The sequence below is a fragment of the Falco rusticolus genome, chromosome W (genome assembly GCF_015220075.1).
Source record: "Falco rusticolus isolate bFalRus1 chromosome W, bFalRus1.pri, whole genome shotgun sequence".
NCBI classification, from domain to species: domain Eukaryota; kingdom Metazoa; phylum Chordata; class Aves; order Falconiformes; family Falconidae; genus Falco; species Falco rusticolus.
Window position 1 is genome coordinate 9,318,561 of NC_051209.1, and position 20,836 is coordinate 9,339,396.

Sequence of the window (20,836 nt, forward strand, 5' to 3'; positions counted from 1 at the left end):
GTATGTAATTACCAATCTATTCCTAGATGGTGGCTGATCTGTTGTACTATTCTGGACACAAAATGTGGCCTCTATCCAAGGACATTACTGCTGGGACTCAAACCTAGGTATTATCTCTTGGAGTAGTATTTTGGTCACTTCCCGGGCTTAAGCAGTTCTGCACGGGAAGGCTTCTGGCCAACCTGAAAAGGTATCTGTTAGTGCCAACAATATCGATACCCCCCTTTTCAAGGAAGTCCGAGAATCGATCTGCCAATGTTGCCCTAGAAACATTCCCTCTGCTAATGTTCCCTAGTTTTATTTTATTTGCTGTATTGGGATTATTGCGTAAACACATTTCATGGCTGAGTCACCTGTTTTATTACAGTATAAAGTTTCGCCCTATGATATGGAGAAATAATGTGAAATGGGGATAATGGACATGGATTGTGATTGTATGTGTCTGCTTAAGGAATGTGGGTATGGTGACTATCATGGGTTGCGGTGACAACCACAGTTTTGAGGAGACGCCTGCCCCTCTTCCTCTAACAAAGGGGAGACGGGGAGACGCCTGCCCCTCTTCCTCTAACAAAGGGGAGACGCCTGCCCTTCTTCCTCTAACAAGGGGCTATTTAAAAGAGAATAAGAAAAGATGAGAGACATCAAATGCTATCTAGAGGGAGGGAGTGCTAAGTCTCCTTGCTGGAAAAGATTGGGGTGGTCACAATCACCTGAAGAAGATTGGGTGGTCACAAGGACATGAATCACCTGAAGAGATCGGATGGTCACAAGAACATGAATCACCTACAAACCTGCGGACCACCACATTCCAGGAAACGGACTGATAAGCTAATTAACATACGAAGCGGGGTAGGCGTTAATTGATATTCATTTGTTCATTGTATAAATGTGAGATGGTTCGTCACTTCGGGTATGCACGCTTGTGGAGGAGCGATCCCCCGTGCATCTGCGCGCATAAACATACCTACTTTATAACTTTCGAGTATAGAGTCTAAATTCCGCACGTCACTATCAATTCTGATTTAGACTTTTATATAAAGTATCAGCTCCCCAATGCGTCTTATTAATAATAGGGCTGTGGTCCATATTAAATTGGATGGTACCACTATACAACCATCCCTTAAATAAGTCCACTTACTTAATTTTATTTTATCATTCATGTCCTGAATTACCTTTAAGTTTTCTTTAGAATAGTTTGGCTCTTGATCTGTACTTACAGTTTGGATTTTATCGTCTGGTATTAAGGATAATTCCTCCTTTCCTACCTCCTCTGTTACTCGTCTGGCCTCATGGTCGGCCAGGCAGTTTCCAATTTCCAAATCAGTGCCTCTATGGGCCACCTTATGTTCTTCCTTCCTGGATGACCCTCTTATAACAGCGGGGGCCATTCCTCACATCAAGGTCTGGCATGGCATATATTCCCACCGCTCAACGCCTACTGGGTTGCAGCCAGCAGCGGAGCTCAAGATTCTTCTTGGTGGCAAACACAGAGGCCAACCCAGTCTTGCCCTTGACTATGGTAGGAGGCACCTGACCAACCTTATTCCTTGTACTTCGTTGTCAATGCAGAGTTTCATCTGCACATCCCATAACAAGTCACTGTCATGGCAAAAGACAGATTTACATTAGTAGAACTACTACAGAGTGTATTTTATTTCACTTTTTCTGCCAATATCCCCACAGCCTTGCTGACCAAGGGATATTGTTTTCATCTGAACTGGGCAAGCCTCCCCCTTATCATTTTTACTGTAACAGGTAAAGCATTTTTCACCTTTCCTGGAATTTATTTTCAGATACACCTGGTTAAAAATTTCTCTTACTTCAGGGAGGTCCTCTTTTCCTCTTTTCTGTTGAATTAAAGATAAGCTCAATATTAAAATTACTTGATCATATTTAACTTTTAATTTCATTTCCCCTTCTTTAAACGTCTAGATGTTCTAATAAATCTCATCCCAACAAAGATTTTAGTGAATTTGGCATTCTTATTTGGTTTTTTTTTTTTTTTTTTTTTACTTTGTACTTTAAAGGTTTCAGGATGTTTTCCTGGTGGCCAGCAGCTCCCACAACTGTAACAAATTTATTTATTTATTTATTTTTAACTGAAGTTTAACAAGTAAGTTGGTTTTGTATTCACTGAAATTCCACCTCATACCCATTCCCTGCCCTAGAGGGGCCGTTACCGGTCCTGTTGTACTGCAAATGCTGCAGCAATTGGGGTGACATTATCAGGTCCTTCTGCTCAATCGTCAGCAATAGCAACCCCCTCCTCCTCCCCAGCAGAAGGGTTCGGGGCAGGAGATGCTCTTCCTGCTCTGCAGGTTACACAAGCCTGCCTCTGCAGCAGCACTTCTGTTTTAACTCTTTCTTACCCTGAATGCAAATCTGCTACTTGTTGCTTTAAGTCTGTGTTATTACATATCATGCCTTCGCAGGCAAACAGAAAACATCCTGCCATGCATCCCAGCATGATTCAGTCGCACCTTCGAGGGGGTGCGGGGGTTTGTACAAACTCACCCCAACACTTACACACACACACACCCGCCTCAGGTTTTACATACATCAGTACAAGTTTTTATATCTTACAACGTGTTTCATTCTGGTTGCTCCACAGAAGGAACTGCAACCTGAACTTTTTAACACAAAAATTTCAACAAGAACATCTTTCTAGTTTAGGTCTCAGTTTTTTCCTATCCTTTTCTAGAGCCACAATCAAAGATCAGGTGATGTTAATCCCACACTCTTTCTAGTGCTAGTACCATAGGATCCCGAGGGGGTACTAATCCACAGTCCTTTTGCCACTCAGGTTTGTCCCGGAGGACGAAGAACATGTCTGCATACGATACTTCGTCCCATTTTCCCTCTGTCCTCAGAAACAACATTAATTGCAGGAGAGTGTTATAATCTAACGTTCCTCCCTCCTGAGGCCATTTCGCATCACTCTCCAATTTATACAAAGGCCACCACTGATTACAATATTTAACCAATTTCCTTCTATTTTCGGTACCACCATGTCCTAAAATATCACTCCAATGTTTTAATATACAACCCAAGGGCCATTTTTCACAGGGCTTACTCCTTCCATTTCCCATTTTGCAATTTTAATTACTTTGTTTTTTCTTTTTTTTTCCGGCCGCCTTAGCCACCCAAGGTTGGAAACGCGGATAGCTTTTTACTCGTTTTGCACTCAAACGCCTGTCTCAAGCACTCTTGCACTCACACTCAGTCAAAATAATTAAGCTATACACGGAAAATCAAAATGCGCATCTCAATCACACCATTCACACTCTCCGGGCAGCCCGCAGTCACACAAGCAGTATGTTATACGGTACCGTGCACTTATGTACAAACTCTTAGGAACACTAACAGTTCACAAAGTATGCATTTCAATGAACAATTGCCAAAAAACAAACAACAAACAAAAACCAATTTTTCCTGGTCTTAAGCAGAGTGTTAAGTTTTCCGCTATTTGCCACGAATTACCAGAATGTTAATATTTTTCAACATACATTTCATAACTCCGAGTTTTGAACATATAACAAGACAACACATAGAACAAACAAGACACAGAGCGCTATTTCAGTTGTTACATTCCAGGAATTCCCCAATTCTTAAGACAACCTAAAGGAAGTTTTTAGCTTCCTCTTTTTCCTACGCAAAAGTTTCCCTTTTACTTTTGCTCTGAGGTCCCTCTTGTTCCTGTGAGATTCCGCCTTATTCCATCCCGCCCCCCGCTTTCCGTCACGAGGCCTCCGGGCTTTTAGGAATGGCAGTAACCTCGGGTTTGCTCGATCTGCCCTCAAGATCGCTAGCAGCCACCCCTTGGTCAGCAAACCCCCTCCCAAGGTACCTTTCCTCCTGGGGACTACGCTGCGCGCCGGACGTCTCCGTGCGTCTCACCAGCCGCCCCGTTACTAAACATACCGTTTTATCCGTGGATCCAGGGGTTTCTCTTCTGCTCCCGGGTGAACAGCTGAGAAGAGGAGGCTCCTCCGAGGAAATCTCCCGGGGCGCGCCTAGGAGCGTCCGCTCCGCAGCTGGTCCCTCAGCCGAGCAGAAATCCTCCTGCCTGGCTCGCCAAACTGACTGCGGAATTGGACTCTATAACTCGAAAGTTATAAAGTAGGTATGTTTATTGCGCGCAGATGCACGGGGGATCGCTCCTCCACAAGCGTGCATGCCCAAAGTGACGAACCATCTCACATTTATACAATAAAACAAATGAATATTCAATTAACGCCTATACATATGATATGGAGAAATAATGTGAAATGGGGATAATGGACATGGATTGTGATTGTATGTGTCTGTTTAAGGAATGTGGGTATGGTGACTAGTCATGGGTGCGATGACAACCACAGTTTTGAGGAGACGCCTGCCCCTCTGCCCCTCTTCCTCTAACAAAGGGGAGACGCCTGCCCTTCTTCCTCTAACAAAGGGGCTATTTAAAAGAGAATAAGAAAAGATGAGAGACAGTCAAATGCTATCTAGAGGGAGGGAGTGCTAAGTCTCCTTGCTGGAAAAGATTGGGTGGTCACAATCACCTGAAGAAGATCGGGTGGTCACAAGAACATGAATCACCTACAAACCTGCAAGACCACCACATTCCAGGAAACGGACTGATAAGCTAATTAACATACGAAGCGGGGTTTAGGTAACGAATATGTATAGGCGTTAATTGAATATTCATTTGTTCATTGTATAAATGTGAGATGGTTCGTCACTTCGGGTATGCACGCTTGTGGAGGAGCGATCCCCCGTGCATCTGCGCGCAATAAACATACCTACTTTATAACTTTCGAGTTATAGAGTCTAATTCCGCACGTCACATATTTGTTACCTAAACCCCGCTTTGTATGTTAATTAGCTTATCAGTCCTTTGCCTGGAATGTGGTGGTCTTGCAGGTTTGTAGGTGATTCATGTCCTTGTGACCATCCGATCTTCTCCAGCAAGGAGACTTAGCACTCCCTCCCTCTAGATAGCATTGGAATGTCTCTCATCCTTTTCTCATTCTTTTTTAAAATAGCCCCTTTGTTAGAGGAAGACGGGCAGGCATCTCCTCAAAACTGTAGGTGTCTCCTCAAAGCTGTGTGGCTATGTGACCAGACACCGCACCCATGACCAGTCACCATACCCACATTCCTGAGCAGACATATACAATCACAATCGATGTCCATTGTCGCCATTTCACACTATTTCTCCATATCACTGTTAGCTCTTGATTTTTTATTTTAATTTCTAATTGCAATTCAACAATTAAATCTCGTCCTAACAGATTAAATTCTGCTTCAGGGACGAGCAAGAGTTCACCCATTCCAAATTTATTTTCAGTTTCGAATACCACATTTTTGATTTTGCTTACTTTAAAGGGTTCTCCTTTTGCCCCAATTACTTGTACTTTTTCAGGGGAAACTTTACATCCCTCAGGTATTTGCTTAATAGTTGATTTTTCAGCCCCAGTGTCTACTAAAAAGGTGAACTCTTGTTTATGGGGACCTATTTTTAATTTTATCAAGGGCTCATGATGACTCCGGTCCCCTAAGATATAGAGCCCCTGACTCTCCTATTTGCCACAAACTGAGTTTTTAGGAGCGCTTACCCTAAAGGGTCGTCTGGATTTACCCCAGAGTACAGCTGAAGGGCTTTCCTCAGTCGTTCCAGCCACTCAGTAGGGCTTTCATCTTTCTTTTGCATTTCATTAAATGCTTTATTGATATTCTGGCCACGGGGTACTGCTTCCCTAATCCCCTGAATTACTATAGTTCTCAGGTCCTGCATATGAGTTCTATGCACTGGATCCTGATTATCCCAATTAGGTCTTTGGAGTGGCCATTTAATATCTGCTTGGGGTTCCTAGGCATGCTGAGCATCCCACAGTCTCATTCCTGCTCGTCATCATATCTCTTTCCTCGGTACTAAATAATTGACCAAGGATAGATTACATCTCATCCCAAGTATAAAGGTTTGGTCCAAAAAAATTGATTTAATCTTTCTGCCACTCCGAGTGGGTCCTCAATTAAGTTTCCCATCTCAATTCTTTTAAAATCTCGTAGGTCAGCCGAGTTTAGGGGTACGGAAATATATCCGATCACAGGTTGAGGTCCCCCCATGGGTATTTCCCTTAGGATGTACATCTGAGCTGCCCCTTTCTGACTTCTAGTTATGCGTCTAGGAAGAGGGGGAGACCCTTGTTCCGACTCTGGTGGGGGAGTGGGCGCTCTGGGGACCTCTGCGGGAGCAGAAGGAGGAATGTAAGGAGGGGGGGTTAGAAGGGTTTCGTCCAACTCTTCCTGCTTTTTCTTTTGTTTAGTTTTTATTTCATTCAGTGGGTAAAGTCTAGCTCCCGGTCTTTCTAGCCACACTTCCGCATATCGACTCTCCTCCGGGTTAAGGGGTTTTTTATTATTAACCCAGAGGTTTAATTGCTGTCTTACCCAATCTTCTTCTGACCCATAGACTGGCCAAAAGACATTTTTAGAAATTTTCTTCCCTCCCCATATCTTAGTACAATATTCTATCATCTTCTGCTTATCTTTCCCTAGAGTTCCAGGGAAATATCTCCAATTGTCTAAGATATATGCCAGAGGGGTATTCTTAGGTACAGTGGGTACCCTTCCCATGGGAGTCGAAGGCTTGCTGCCCTTCGCCCCCATCTTCTGGAATATCCACAAACATACACTCACTCGCTCCCCTTGTTCCTGGCCCAGTCCCTCGCGGGAGATGGGAGACGCAGTACTTAAGAGTCCGCACTCGCTTGGTTCAGTATATCGAACCTCTCACTCGTTATATTCCAGGAAACCCAATCCCGCCCGAACGGCAAACCCGCGAACAAATTCGCAATATACTTACTCGTCCTGCGTCTTCGTCCGGACTCCCGTGCACAGAATTTTTATGGGATTTTACCGGTTTCTCCTTTGCTCATTATTCTAGAATTTAGGTTCGTTGGTAAGGTTGGAGTAAGCTGTTGGTCGCGGGGCCGCGAAATGTCGCGGGGCGCCTCCCCGGAGGACCAAAGCCCACCGTTCCTAATCCGAGTCACGGCACCAGAATTGTTATAAATTGAGACCACAATAGATCATAATCCAATTAAAATTTTTATTAATTATAGCAAGTAGAATATGAGCAAAAACAGCGCTGGACGACAGGGGAGTCTGCGCTCCGCCAACTGCCATCCTGAGCAGTTCAAACAGTCCCTTTTTATACCTTTTTTTTACTTTCCTGTTCATGAAGTAGTGGAGGTGTTGACCCTTCATTCATATGCACAAGCGGCATCCTGGACACCTGGCTGTTATCTTATCTTTCACAAGTGGCATCCTGGACACCTGGCGGTTATCTTATCTTTTGTTGCCTAATCTTTACATTGGGCTTAACATAAATCTTAATAAACAATACCCTAGTCCATAGTTTCTTACACCTACATGGGTGCTGTATGTTATGCACTTTCCTTAACAAACAGAAGTATAATAGGTAAATTCCCAAGATCTAGTCCCCAACCTAATTATATTATTTTGTAGCCAGTTAAGGAAAATAACACAGATGTGCATATCTACATGTGCACACACCTTTTAGTTCAGAACCGATCTGTGATAAAAGGCCTTAGCCTTATGGCATCATCGAATCTTAACGAGTACAGTAATTAAAAATGCAGTCTTACTGTAAGTGCGATTTATGCCGACATTCCCTCAAATGCTACACGTGAGTATTTCTCACTCAACTGCCTCAAGTTAAAATAGTAGTATTTGTTAATATGTATTAAAAAATCATTAATTCTCTACAATAGCAGTTGACTTCCATAACACTATGTAAGCAAAAGAGGCTTAAGATGGGTTTTCTGAATACTAACAATTTATTTTAGACTGTCTAAACTCAGGTCTTGAAAGATTTCACTCTGCCAGACATAGAAACACTGTTGCACTCCAGTTGTGATATCCCTTTTCCCAAGTTGTCACATGCACATCTCGCTCAAGCAACATTATTGTCAAAGTTTCTCTCTGCTACATAAAAGCATATTGCACTTGTAGATATAAAAGACAGCACCCTTACTTAGATTATTACCTTATTACCTCATAACTCTTAGTATACCTTGTATCTCTGATTTCATCACTTCAAAAATTCACCAGAAGCAGATAAAACCACAGCATCAGACTAAACTACACCTTAACTGCTGATTCAAATAAAGGCATTCTCTTCCAGATATGCCTAATGCTTACAAATAATTTTGGCTGGTTTTGATCAAAAAACTATTATTACAATAATGATCAAAAATAATAATCCCATTTGCAAAATGCCTTTAAGCCAGCCTCCTAGTCCCAACCAATTTCCACATTCAGAATACAGCATAAATACAGAATACAGCATAAATTATCTCCATCAAGGCAAAAAGGCTTCTCTTTAAGCACAGAGATGTTTGCTAGTTCAAGGTAGAAACCCATTTCTTGTAGGGGACATCTGAAGCACTTTTTTTGGTGGGTTTGTAATGAATTCCGTATTTTTCCTTGAGGAGCTTAAGCTGTTCCTCTTGTTTCAGGAGTGTTTCCAACTCTGAGTTGTCGAATAGGTCCATATTTCCCAAAGATATCATACATTTCCTCCGCTGTGATTTTATACGGCAGGTTCCGAATATAAAGGACCCGATTGACCTCTGGGGGCAGCCAGATGTCAGCTCGCTTGGCCGCTTGCATCGCCATGGCGCCGATCGGAGGGGGGGGGGTGTGGGGGGGTGCCGCCTTGGAGAGAAACCGCGGCCGGGAAGGGGCCTGCCGGGCTGCGCGCCGCCGCTCGCCGCTGCCGCGGGGGTCCCTGATGCTATGCCATACGCTAATAACCCGGGTAATTCCTTTTTACAATCTATGTCCCGAACGCTCCGCTTTTCTAAAAAGCATATGAGCGAATCATACGTCGCTTGTCTCCCCATACCTTCGTCAGCGCTGTTGCAGCCTTTGCGAGACTCCGGCGACGCGTGGCCGGCGGGACCCTCTGTAGGTGCTCCCGGGCGCGGGGACTGTGCCCTTCCGCCTCCTGCGCTGCTTTCAGGACCGGTACCCGAATCTCCGTCGAACCGTGGCTCGCAGGTTCAGCCCTCTCTAGGGTCCCTGTTCGGGCGCCATTTGTCGCGACGGAGGGAAGACACAGTCGCTCAATATGAGTGATCAGCAGACTTCGTTTATTGTCTCTTACAGTCACCTTTTATGCCTTGTTATAATTAGCTCATACATATTACAAAAGTTAAGCTCATTATTGTTAGTTGCCTAAATACCAAGCCCACCCCTAGTTTCTCTTCTGTAGTTTTCTGTTCCCACCTGCAACATTCTTTTCCCACCGCAATCTTCCTGTTATTGTGTAACAAGGACAGCCAAAGACAGTGTATTTTGCTTTACTTCAGATAAGCTGAGAGCGATGTGCATTTTTGTCCAGCCAGCTGGACTATGTCTATGAGACCTTTTTCAGCTAGCCAGTTATCCACATCAGCCCAAAAAACAAAGGAGCCTGAATGTTGAGCTAATGCTAAAGGACTCTTTTGGTTACTTCTTAAAAGTGCATGTACCCAGTATTTTTATTCTGAAGATCATCTCTAGTATTTGGGGGATTTATTTCCTTAGGTACTTCTCTCCTGATAAAATTTTGGAAAGGTAAATTTTGGGGCATAGGAATTTTTGATCTTTATCTCTGCTATGGCAAGAAATGTAGACATAGACCATTCCAGCCAAATGTTGTTTTAACTTGCAGTTAAAGTTATGATCTTCCATGTAATGAAGTGTAAAGGAAGTGTTTCATTATCCTTGGAAGTGGAAGGTTTTCCACTGCTGTTTGTGGGTGGGGAGGATGGAGACAGAGGCCATATGGATACTGTTCTCTGCGTTGCTGGTTTATAGAAAGGTTGCATCTTGGAGTGTGCTTGTGGAGCTATAGGAATATTTTTTTATTCAGACGGAAAAAGCATGTTTGTTCTGTGGGGGAAGATTTACATGAATTTAAATAGATTATTAATCTACTAGGTTTTTTCTTGTTGCCTTGCAGGGTTATAATACAAGACTGGGGGAGTCTGCCAAGCTTGCAATTTCCTATACTGTTTAATCAAATCTAAGCAGTAAATGTTTGTGACCCAAATTTTCGCACACCTAACATATTCTTTTAGAACAATGAGAGTTAGATTCATATCCCGGTTCCCCAAGTCTGCATTGGTTCTGATGTGGGATCTCTTTTATACCTGCTGGCAGTAGTAAGAAGGGATACTAGTGCATTTTTACGCAGCTCTGGTCCCAGAGCTGCACAGCTGTGCTAGTAGTACGGGACTGTGCCTATGCTAAACCTGTCTGAGGGTCTTAATAAAGTACAACTGTGCATATGTATCACATATGTGTCTAAATCCCATACCAGCTGGGTATCATGGTGGTCTAGTTTAACCCCGTCCAGCACCTACCTACCGCTTGCTCGCTCCCTCCACCTCCCCTAGTGGCATGGGGTGGAGGATCAGGGAAAAAGGTAAATCTTGTGGGCTGAGATAAGAATGACTTACTAATTGAAATAAAATAAAATTTATTAATAATAATAATAACAACAACAATTGCAATCAAAAGGAGAGAGAAAGAGAGAGGAATAAAACCCAAAGGGAAAAAACCCAAAATCAATCAACCAAAAAACACAAAGGAAAAGCCCAAGTGATGTACAATACAGTTGCTCACCACACACTGACTAATGCCCAGCTAGACCCTGAGCAGCAATCAGTGGGCCCTGGCCAACTCCACCCAGTTTATATACTGAGCATGATGTCCTATGGTATGGAATATCCCTTTGGCTAGTACAGGTCAGCTGTCCTGGCTGTGTCCCCTCCCAATTTCTTGTACCCCTCCAGCATTTTTGCTGGCAAGGCCTGAGGAACTGAAAGTCCTTGACTTAGTATAAACATTACCCAGCAACAACTAAAAACATCAGTGTGCTATCAACATTGTTCTCACACCAAATCCAAAACACAGCACCGCAGCAGCTAAGAAGAAAATTAACTCTGTCCCAGCCAAAACCAGGACACGTGGGTTTTGCATCTGCCAAGAGTCTCATTCCTCTCTCCCTTCCCACAGCTGTGGTAGACTGCAACTGAAAAATCTAGGTGGTTTTCACCTGCTTTGCGCTGAACGCAAAGGAGAATCTACCTCAAACATCATTAGGGCACTGAAAGGCTTATACAGTCTTCAGTGACTTCATAGTTTTAGAACTGTTCAGCAGGTATTTAACAAAGGTACATGCTGTGTTAAGGCGCAGATGTGGAGTACCTTTATCAAATGAAATACTTCCGCACAGTAAGAAACTTGCAGATTATCTTACCCTTCACATCTGCTGCAGAAAGGCACTTTTTGGGGGAAGAGAAAGGAAATTGCACAGTAGATTTCTCAGTTAACATTGAATTCAAGGCAGAGGAAAATGCTTGCTTTATTCTGTGTCTGAAATTCTTACTGCTTAAGATATTTTAGAATCTGCACATTCATTATAACTCTCAAGTCTCAGAAGATGGCATATATGTTTCTTTTAGCCTAAGTGTTTTTGAGGGAGCAGGGGCTGGCCATTAGGAGATTTATATCTTTTCAGGTGGTATATATGTGATATATTGATATTCTTTTCTTTGAAGAACACAGCACTGTGCTTTGGTTTTCATACCTATGGGAAAAAAATGTTTTGAAAAAGGCTTCTGTAGATTAAAAAAATAAATTGGGTCACTTGTTTTAAAATGAAAAAAAAGTTCTGAATGTTTTTTGCTTTTGGTGTAGTGAAGCAGATCTTAAAATTATTCTAAATATAAATTAAATGGATGAATTTAGAACTTCTCAACATGTATTTTTGTGTTAGTGTAGGTATGGACTGAAATAAATGTTAGCATTTATGGGTTTGCTAGCCACGGCTGGATAGAAACATGAAAAGACTGGAACAGCTGGAGTTTTTATGACCCTTAGTTAAGCACAAAAGAAAAAATCCAGTTGCTCTTGACAAATTAGTTTCGGATTAAGGCGCCTGCATTTAAGTGTCTGTGACACCGATGTCTCCATGCTTACCGTGTGCTCCCACTCCCACTCTTGTCACTGAACATTGAGTTGGTACAGTTGGCGAAACCAGAAAACCGCTTGGCTGCCTGGCTGCTGATGGTGTGTTTCAGTCGCCTAAGCAGAACTGTCTGGTGCCATTGCAGGTGCTTTAGTGTGTGCTGCTAGATCTTTAGTTACTGAATTTTCTGTGAACCCCAGCACATTTTCTGGCCCTGTGTGAGCATCTTAGATGCCTGAGGGCCTCTCAAAGAGCACTCAGTTCTTAGGTTTAGGCACCCAAATCCTGCTTCTTTGTTCCTGCTCCAGGGTGAGCTGAGGTGTTCTCTTGGCTTTATTAAGTATATTCACTGTGTGTCTATTGATAGTGGGAGCATATGAACATAAATACAGGTATTTTATACCTTTGGCCTTAATCTTTATAGTTCTGCCTGTTCCCCTGTGACTTTATAACTAGGCTAAGGGATGCAAATAGAGCAATAAATAGCAGTTAATGTATACAGGCAAAGCCCTTCTGTGGTTATGGGCTGTGTTACTTGTTTATGCTGAGTGCGGCTGCATTTCAGGGGTGGTAATGCTGCTTTTATTTGAAAAGATGTTATGTGTGCAAAGAGTATTTTTACAAAAATAGCTGCACCTCCGACTTTAAGTCTGGATTAATCAAAGTATCAATAAAGTTGAAAAACAGCTGCAAATAACTTAGTTGCAATTCAGTCTGAAATTAGAGCAACTACTTTGAATTCAGGAGGTTTTATGCACCCAGTGCAGAACTGTCTCCCCAGCAGGGACTGGCTATTATTAAAATCTACAGCAAACACTTAGCTTTTAGTTGGCAATTGTAGAATGCCTACCCGCATTCTGGTTTGGAATATTGAATTTGTTATCGATTAGCTACTTGTACTTTAAATTCTTTGTGTGTTTTACAAAGATTGAGTTTTTCCATTAAGATTAAAATGAGGGAAGAATTTCCTGTTCATTGATCTTTTCAGTCGTACTGTCCTACAGCTTTTAGCTGCCTGATGCACTGACCTAAAGAACCTCACTCATTCTTAAAATAAATTATAACATTTTTCTCAATGCCACACATCTGCAAACATACCAAACCAAACACAAACAGCCACGTTTGGTTTGTTGTAGAAGCTGAGCAGAGATCATAGGATAATTCAAGTTGTGAGGTTGCTCTGGCTTTTACAGAAGTGTTTTATGGGGTTTTATTTTGTATTTAGCTTACTGCTTGGCATATGAGTTTCAGATTTCATTTTTAAATAATGGCTTCTCAGTTTGTAGCATGTTTCCTTTTCCTTGAATGCGTGCCTTTACATCTATAAATACTGAATAGTCTTATTGCAAGTATTCGAGTGTTCTAATATTTCCACATCACTTTGTTTTTATCTTCTGTGCTTCCTGTACCTCTAGGCTATTATCAGCAGATCTTATTATTTTAGTACTAGTTTTATGAAATGCTCTGGAAGTTCAGAAGCGGATGTTGGTAGTGCAGAACTGTGTCTGTGTAGCTCAGTAGGCTGCATTATAACATGTAAAAACCAACACAGAACTGGTATTTCTTAAAAAAAACACAAAGGAATGGCTGTAAGATCAAACACAGGTTATTTATGGTTATCACATGAACCAAATTGCCCTCTTAAGCAGAAACATTTAATTTCAGTTTTGGCTCATGCTATGTTTGTTGCAAAGTTGCTTGTTTTTTCTGTGTTTGTGGTTTAAGTGGTATGCTATAAAAGCAACCTTTATTCCATTTTGGAAGGCTCCTTAGAGCTTAAGCACTGAATATTTTTTACTTGTTAACTTAGCTTTCTAATGTTTCTTCTTTCTGGTTTAGGTTTTATCATGGCTTTTTTACCTTCAAGATTATTAATACAGTCAAGGAAATGAACAAAATTAACGAGAACGCTTATTCATTAACACAAAGCAGAAGAAACTGCCTCTAACTAGGAATAGCATGTTCAGTTAAGGCTGATGAAAGAAAAATAAACACAGAACTTTGTGACTTTCTGGTTACTGATTTTTATTTCTATTTGTAGGTATATGAAAGGTCGTTTAACATATGATCAGATTAATGCAATTGTTCAAGAGATGAAGAAGGCTGTGGCGGGCAAGTACAAGATCTTGCATCAGCCTTTGAAATCTATGAATGCAGCAGTCAGAAGTCTCTACCATAGGTTCCTGGAAGAAGAAACAAAGGATACAAAAGGTATTTCCCCCCCCCCCCCCCCCCCCTTTGTTAGTACCAAGCTCATAACACTTGGATATTGCAGCACAAGTATAAAAATACTGGAGAAAATACTGAATGATGAACTAATGACAGAACATGCTTTTCATGTTGTAGTGTAACTTACAGCATCTTTTTCTCAGAAAATAGTCTATCCAGGCATTCTGGTAGTTGGTGGAATGGTCTAACCTGTGGGAGTGTTTAAAACTGTCAGTCCTGAAAAATTTTAGAAAACCTGCTATTGCTTATTCTCAGGCAGAGAACAGGAAAAAAAAATAATAAACTTTAGACTTAGCAGGGCTTTCCCTCCCTTCCCAGCACAGGGTGCCACAGTCTAAATTGCATTTGGCCCCAAAGAATTCCTATCCACTATTGGGGATGAGCAACATTTTGACGGTCTGGAGCAATGAAAGTTCTGGTTGTCCTTTGATATAAGGGGAGGAGAAGAGAAATAAAATAAAATTAATTTCCAGATCAGATTCTAGGCCTTAAGGAATATATCTTATGTATATCTTAATGTTTTCTTACTATACATAACTGCGTAGTCAGTATAAGATCCAGTCACTTCTTCTGGATAAAGTCATACAGTGTAGCAACAAGGGTTATTGTTTTGACTGAACAGTTTTCTCATAACTGATTTGGATACTTTTTATGTTTTCCCTGAAGACATGTCACTTTCATGGTCTGTTGTACCAAAAACTTGTGAGTGCACAAAGATTTAATTTGGAATCGCCATAAGTTCTGGAAACTCCTAGTTTGATAACCAAACTATAAATTGTGGTTTCAGTTTTTAAGCTAGAAAGGACATGAGCTATTAAAAATTTGTTCTGAAGTTGGGAAATTAGGGTAATCGGTCATGCTGCAGTGGGTTTGTGGAAGAGACAGGGCTGTCTGATAATTTAAGAAGCTTTCTCCTCTTAAAAGCATAGAGGGAGCAAAAATGCACCAAAATGTCTTTCTCTCAATTTAAAAGCAAGTTGTACTTACAGCTTAATTTTTCCAAAGATATGTGGCACAGTAAATCTCTAATACTAAAATCTCCTTTTTGACATTCCTTTCCTTTTGAGAACAAGTATGTAATTATACCTGGAGGGGTGTATTGCACATGTCAAGCTTGGCAATGTCCTTAGAATACCCACATGTTTCCAAGTTCGGATGTAAAATGTGGAGCAAACTTTCTTCTGTCTCACAGAAAGAGACGTTTTCTGACACCTTGGCCTCTCAATTTTTGCCCTGAACAGAATGCAAGAACGTTCTGTCCTGAGCATTCACTGGGTACTCAGAAATCACCTTATGACAAATTATGACTTTTTCTTCCTTCCTTTGGATTTGTTGCTGCTGATCAAGACTCTCTCAATATTATATTGCGGTGATAACATCACTAACTCTAGATTCTAAACGCAGCTGTTCTGTAGGGAAGCAATTCTGATACAATGGACGTGCCTGGCACTGTTTTGAAACCTGTGGGGTAAACGTGTGATATGAAAGTCAGTGTTGTGAAGGACTTTAGCATATTAAAGACATGCAGCCAGAATACTTCACATAACTGACTTCTGATTTGAGCTCTGATAGTTTGGTTTTTCTCTAGACAAGTTTTGCTTCAGTCTTACAGTGGTTTATATTAACCTAGGATTTCTTAAAAGACTTGCTTCTTCATTTTTAACTTAAAGTTTCTTTTTTGGTTTAGCTGTTCCTGTCCTCAGGATGATAGTAAGGACTTGGAACCTGTGGCTACAGAGGAGAGACTAAACACTGTAAGGGCCCTCCTAGGCCTGGAATGCTGCTTAGACTGCACTGTGATCCATGGCAGCCTTGGCTGCAATGAAGGAGCCATTCTAGCAGCTTGAGAAAGCTACAACTAGTCAGAGATAATTTTCTACCAGAAAGTATTATTTTTTTAAAGTCTGAAAAATTGAGGCTTTTAATTTCTTAAAGTACCTGAGAGACAGTCTTGATTTTCTTGTTTATGTTGGAAAGCTTGATTAGGAAACTAGGACATTCAGCATCTGAGAGAGAGAGAGTGTGTGTGTGTATGTGTGGTAGGGGTTTTTTTTTGTTTGTTGTGACTAATCATCTAGAAAGTAAAGAAAAGGTCCCGCAGGCTGTCAGACAGTTCTTATCTAGCCTGCTCAAAGTGATTAAATGTCTTTATCCATTGCATTTTTCAGGATGAGGTTGTGTAATCATTGATTTGTTTGCTTAAATTTCTACTGTGAGTGTGTGTCTGCTTAGGATTCCCACAGTTTCTCAGCCTGGGCTGATTGCCAGCTGAACTCTTCCTCTGATTTCAAGATGAGAAAAGATGCTGCCGGGTTTATCAGGGTAACCTTCCAGGTGGTAAGGTGATTCAGTTTAGCTAGTTATTTAGTGCCTGCACCTACTCCTTCCAACCAAACCACTGCCCTTTTTCCAGCGCTGTTTTTTCATAAAAAAGATCCTGCTATGCTGAATGTTGCTGTCCTGAATTCTGGGCAAATATAAGAAGATATGGTATTCTGCACAGGTTAAGGATATTCTGGTGCTCCCCCAGGTATAACAGACCGAAATCGGTTTGCAGATTATCCCTGAGTTCCTAACACCATTCAGGTGTATCGCCCTGTTACTGGAAATTGCAAATGGTCTCTATCCAACTGTAGTTATATTTTTAAGCAGTTAGGCTGTTTTTTTCTTTTCCTAGTAAACAAACTTTCCACTTCTCATCTGTATGTGAATTGGCAGTGTTGAAAGCTCTGTTGAGATTCCAGCATAGTTCCCATCTAGGGGAAGACCTCCAGCTTTTGACAGTTGCTGTCTCTGGAAGATTCTACTAGAATCTGTGTCACCAGCTCTCAGAACAGCCCAGTCTGTGAGAAACTGATCTCTTAATTCTTCAGCTCTGGCTACGCAATATTTTGGGGAAGACTACACTTATAAGTGGCACTCTGGGACCTTAGTTCTAATGGCCATTATGTCCTTGGATGCTCCTTCATAGTGGAGTGTGTGTCCTGTTAAATCACTCATAAGGTGAAATTTAAAGATGAGATGTTTACAGAAAACCACAGATTTGCCTGTGTAAAGCTCCATTGTATCTGTTTAATGAATAAAAGCTTTCCTGGCAGCTGCGGCTTTCCAGCTAGCATCAGCTACTTTCTCCTTAGTTAAACAGGAAGGACTTTCCAATAACTTGGTTGATGATGCTGCCTCTGCCTTACTTTAAGGGTAAAAGGACGTAGAATGCTATCCTCTTTTTCCAAGCTAGAACACCCCTGGTCTTGTGACTTCTTGCACATAAGACTTGGAAGCATGATACTACAGAAGAATATGTTATTTCCTTCGACTTCTTCCCCTTAAAGATAATTGCCTTTCTTTCTTATGGTTTTGTGCAGATGCATAGTGATTTAAAAAATCAGTCACCAATATGTGAGCTGAGGATATCTTTATTCGGCAGCGCTGGGTGCATGGGGAATCGCTCCACCAAAGTCATGCACACCTAGGGGGACTTTTCAGTCCCTTCTTTATACAGGCTACTCATGTCTATTCATTAATTTTCCGGGAAATCGTTTACATATTCATTACAATTCCGGGAACTCATTCACATATCTCGCACCTGCGCAATATCCTTGAGGAGTGGTCATCTGGGGGTCTTCAGGATGAAGATCGGGAGTCTTCCTCCATTGAACTTTTTACCTCTTTGTCTCTGCACAGACTCTGTTCCTTGCTAAACTAGTGACCATGATTTAAAGTCCTTGTCTTTTCCATGTTGCATAGACAACAAGAACTTAGGACCAGATGGCCTTCTTAAAGATAACAAAAATCCAAGGGATTAGCAATTAGTACATCCTTTATGTCAACAATAAGGGTCTTTGGATGTTTCCCAACTTTTAGATAAACATAGGTATATCATTCTTTAGATAAGTGGCAGAGCATTCATCATTCAATAGTTAAAACCTTATGCCATGTTACAGGAAGCATTAAATCTACAGTCTTTTTACTAGATCTATAATTATCTCCTATCTGAGCAGTGTATAAAGACTGAATGTGAAATCACAGTGAATGTAGCTATGCAGTATTTAGAATAATTCCTGCCTGCCTTCCTCATGTCTACTGTTAGCTTGTGGGGACTTTCTCTTGGGGTTCTGTTGCAGGCATTTTAAATGCTTTAACTCCAGTCAAGGCCTTGGTTTCTTACAAGCACTTGATAATGAGAATTGCCTGTTAGAAGTAGTTAATCAACTACAAGAAGGGATGGGCTGCCAGCTCTGATGCAGAACCTTCCTATGCCATTTTCTTAGAGACACAGGGAGGATGCCGTTCCAAGTGGTTAGTCTTTTTCTTGTATTTCCTTAATTAATGAAGAATTATTTTTTTTTAAATCTGATGGAAGTCAAGGGGATGGTGGGTTGCATAGCTCTGATGTATGCAGGGCTCTGTCCTTCTATTTGCAAAGGGCCAATTCCAGAACTTGAGTGCCTGCTGAAAGGACATCATCAGGCAACAGCTCATTTCAGATATTGCAAAGCAATTACTTGGGATGCAAATTATGCTGCTGCTCAGCTGTGTTCCATGATAGAAACACTGAAACATTGTGCCTTTCTTTGTAAAGCTGTGTTATGGTCTTTAGGCAGACCCTGAGCATCTGTTCGGTTTTGCTCACATCAGTGCTTTGGAGGTCACTAAGAGCAGAGCACCTATGGGCAAGGCCTCAAAGAAAATTTTACTGTTAGGCATCAAGGCTCTTCAAGGTGTGCTTTAATTGACTTTCTACTAAGCACATCTTCTTGCACATCTGTGGAAGATCTCGTACCTGGCCCTGGGTGGCGTTTTTGACTACTACAGACTTTACAACCGGATAGAGGAGCATGGATGGTTTGAGAGATGTTAGTAGACGCAGCTGACAACAGGTGGAGCTCGCTGAATGGGTCCTGTGGATGATGCAGGGTAGTTGAACTTAATGGGAAGGCTGGTAATTCCTCTTTCTGATGACAAATTTAGAAAGCAGAACAAAGTTCCTGAGGTAGCGTGAGGCTGTCCTACTGCTGATTGTATTTTTTTCATCAGCGTATGCATTGTTAAGAGGTCATATTGTTACTTGTGAAATATTAAGTGTATCCTACAACATAATAATTTCTATAGCAAAGTCATTATTTGTTTTCCAGGTTAATTTTTTATCGTGGAGGCTGATATCAAAGAGTTTACTCAACTGAAAGTGGATAAGTGCTTCCATAGGATCCTCAATATCCTGCACCACTGCCAGAGAGTGAAAGAAGCTCGTGGTGCAAGACTTGTACGCTACATCATCTGCTAAGGAGCTTTCCGTACCCTGCTTACCCAGGATACAGAAGGCAGAAGTATTTTGAGATGCAGAGAGATTTTGTTGTCTGTAGAGATTCTATGTGTGGGTGTTTCTATCCAGCTCTCTTATTTTCTAAAAGGCAGGAGTGAGGACCAAGAAGGGATTTTCAGGCATCTATCCTAAATTAGGAGTGGTGATATCAAATGGCTTTGAAGTATTTGAGTTTTGTTTTGAAAACTTGAGAGGAACTACTGTCTTTTGGAAAATTACAAATGCAAACCAGATAGGCAATTGGTGCACCTGTGGTCACAGGCGGTTTTAATCACATTTTCAGGTCAGCACTTGAAAGTTAAATTCTCTGCATGTTAATAATGTTCCTTTGTGTTTATGGAGACTGTGCTTAAGGCTCTGTAGCTACTCAAAGGAAGCATTTGATTGTTTTCTTTTAATCCCTCAAACCAATTTCCAGATTTTCTTTTCTTAATCTTTTTGTTCTTATCCTAATTGTATGTTTTGGTGTTTCCTGCATCACTTGAACAGGAAGATCTGAAGTGGTTTAAACGTTTCCAGACTGATGATTGGTAGTTCTGTTCACCATGTGGTTTTCATACTTCATCATGAAGCCAGATTTTTCCCTCAGACCAACCCGTGAGACTGAGACAGTAGAGCAGTGGGATTTTGTAAGTGAAGCTGTTACTTTCACTTTGAAAATACTGGTCAAACTTGCCACAGTTTTTATTATAGAAGGTTGCTTTCAAATGACCTATTAGTGTAGTAAGTTCCAGAGTAGGATTACTGTGATAAATATCAACTCTGCAAGTAATCAAAACTGTTTTGATAAGAAAAGCTACAGTCTTTTTCCTCCATGAGCCTGTATCTGCTGCTGTCCTAATTTCTAATCTGAAATAACTCCTCTTGTACCCTGTCAGTATTAAGATGACAATTTAATGAGCAAAAGACCCTGAATGAACTTTGAACTTTCTCAGCAAAGAGATCATGGTGAGTGCTATACAATCCTAGATTCCCATTTTTGTGTGTGGTTGTTTTTTGGGGTTTTTTTTTGGTCTTCTGCTCTGGGATGTTGAGGTCTCCACTCTGCATCGTATTGCAATATATTTCATGTTCAGATAAACACACAGCGCAGAAGGATGTGCAAAACCAGTTTCTATGAGTCCATCTGGGTTTTTGCAAAGCTTATTTTATATTAAATAAAGTGTAGAGGTTTGGGTCCATGGATCATCAGGTCCTTTTTTTTGTTGTTGGTTTGGTTTCTTTTGTTTTGCCCAGCTTCATGTACTCTTTAAGAG

The 20,836-nt window shown here is 41.3% G+C and overlaps 1 pseudogene; it reads left to right on the top strand.

Moving 5' to 3' along the window:
- LOC119140929 overlaps positions 1-20,234 on the top strand; it is a 37,898-nt pseudogene extending 17,664 nt beyond the window's left edge.
- Positions 20,235-20,836: the final 602 nt, after the last annotated feature.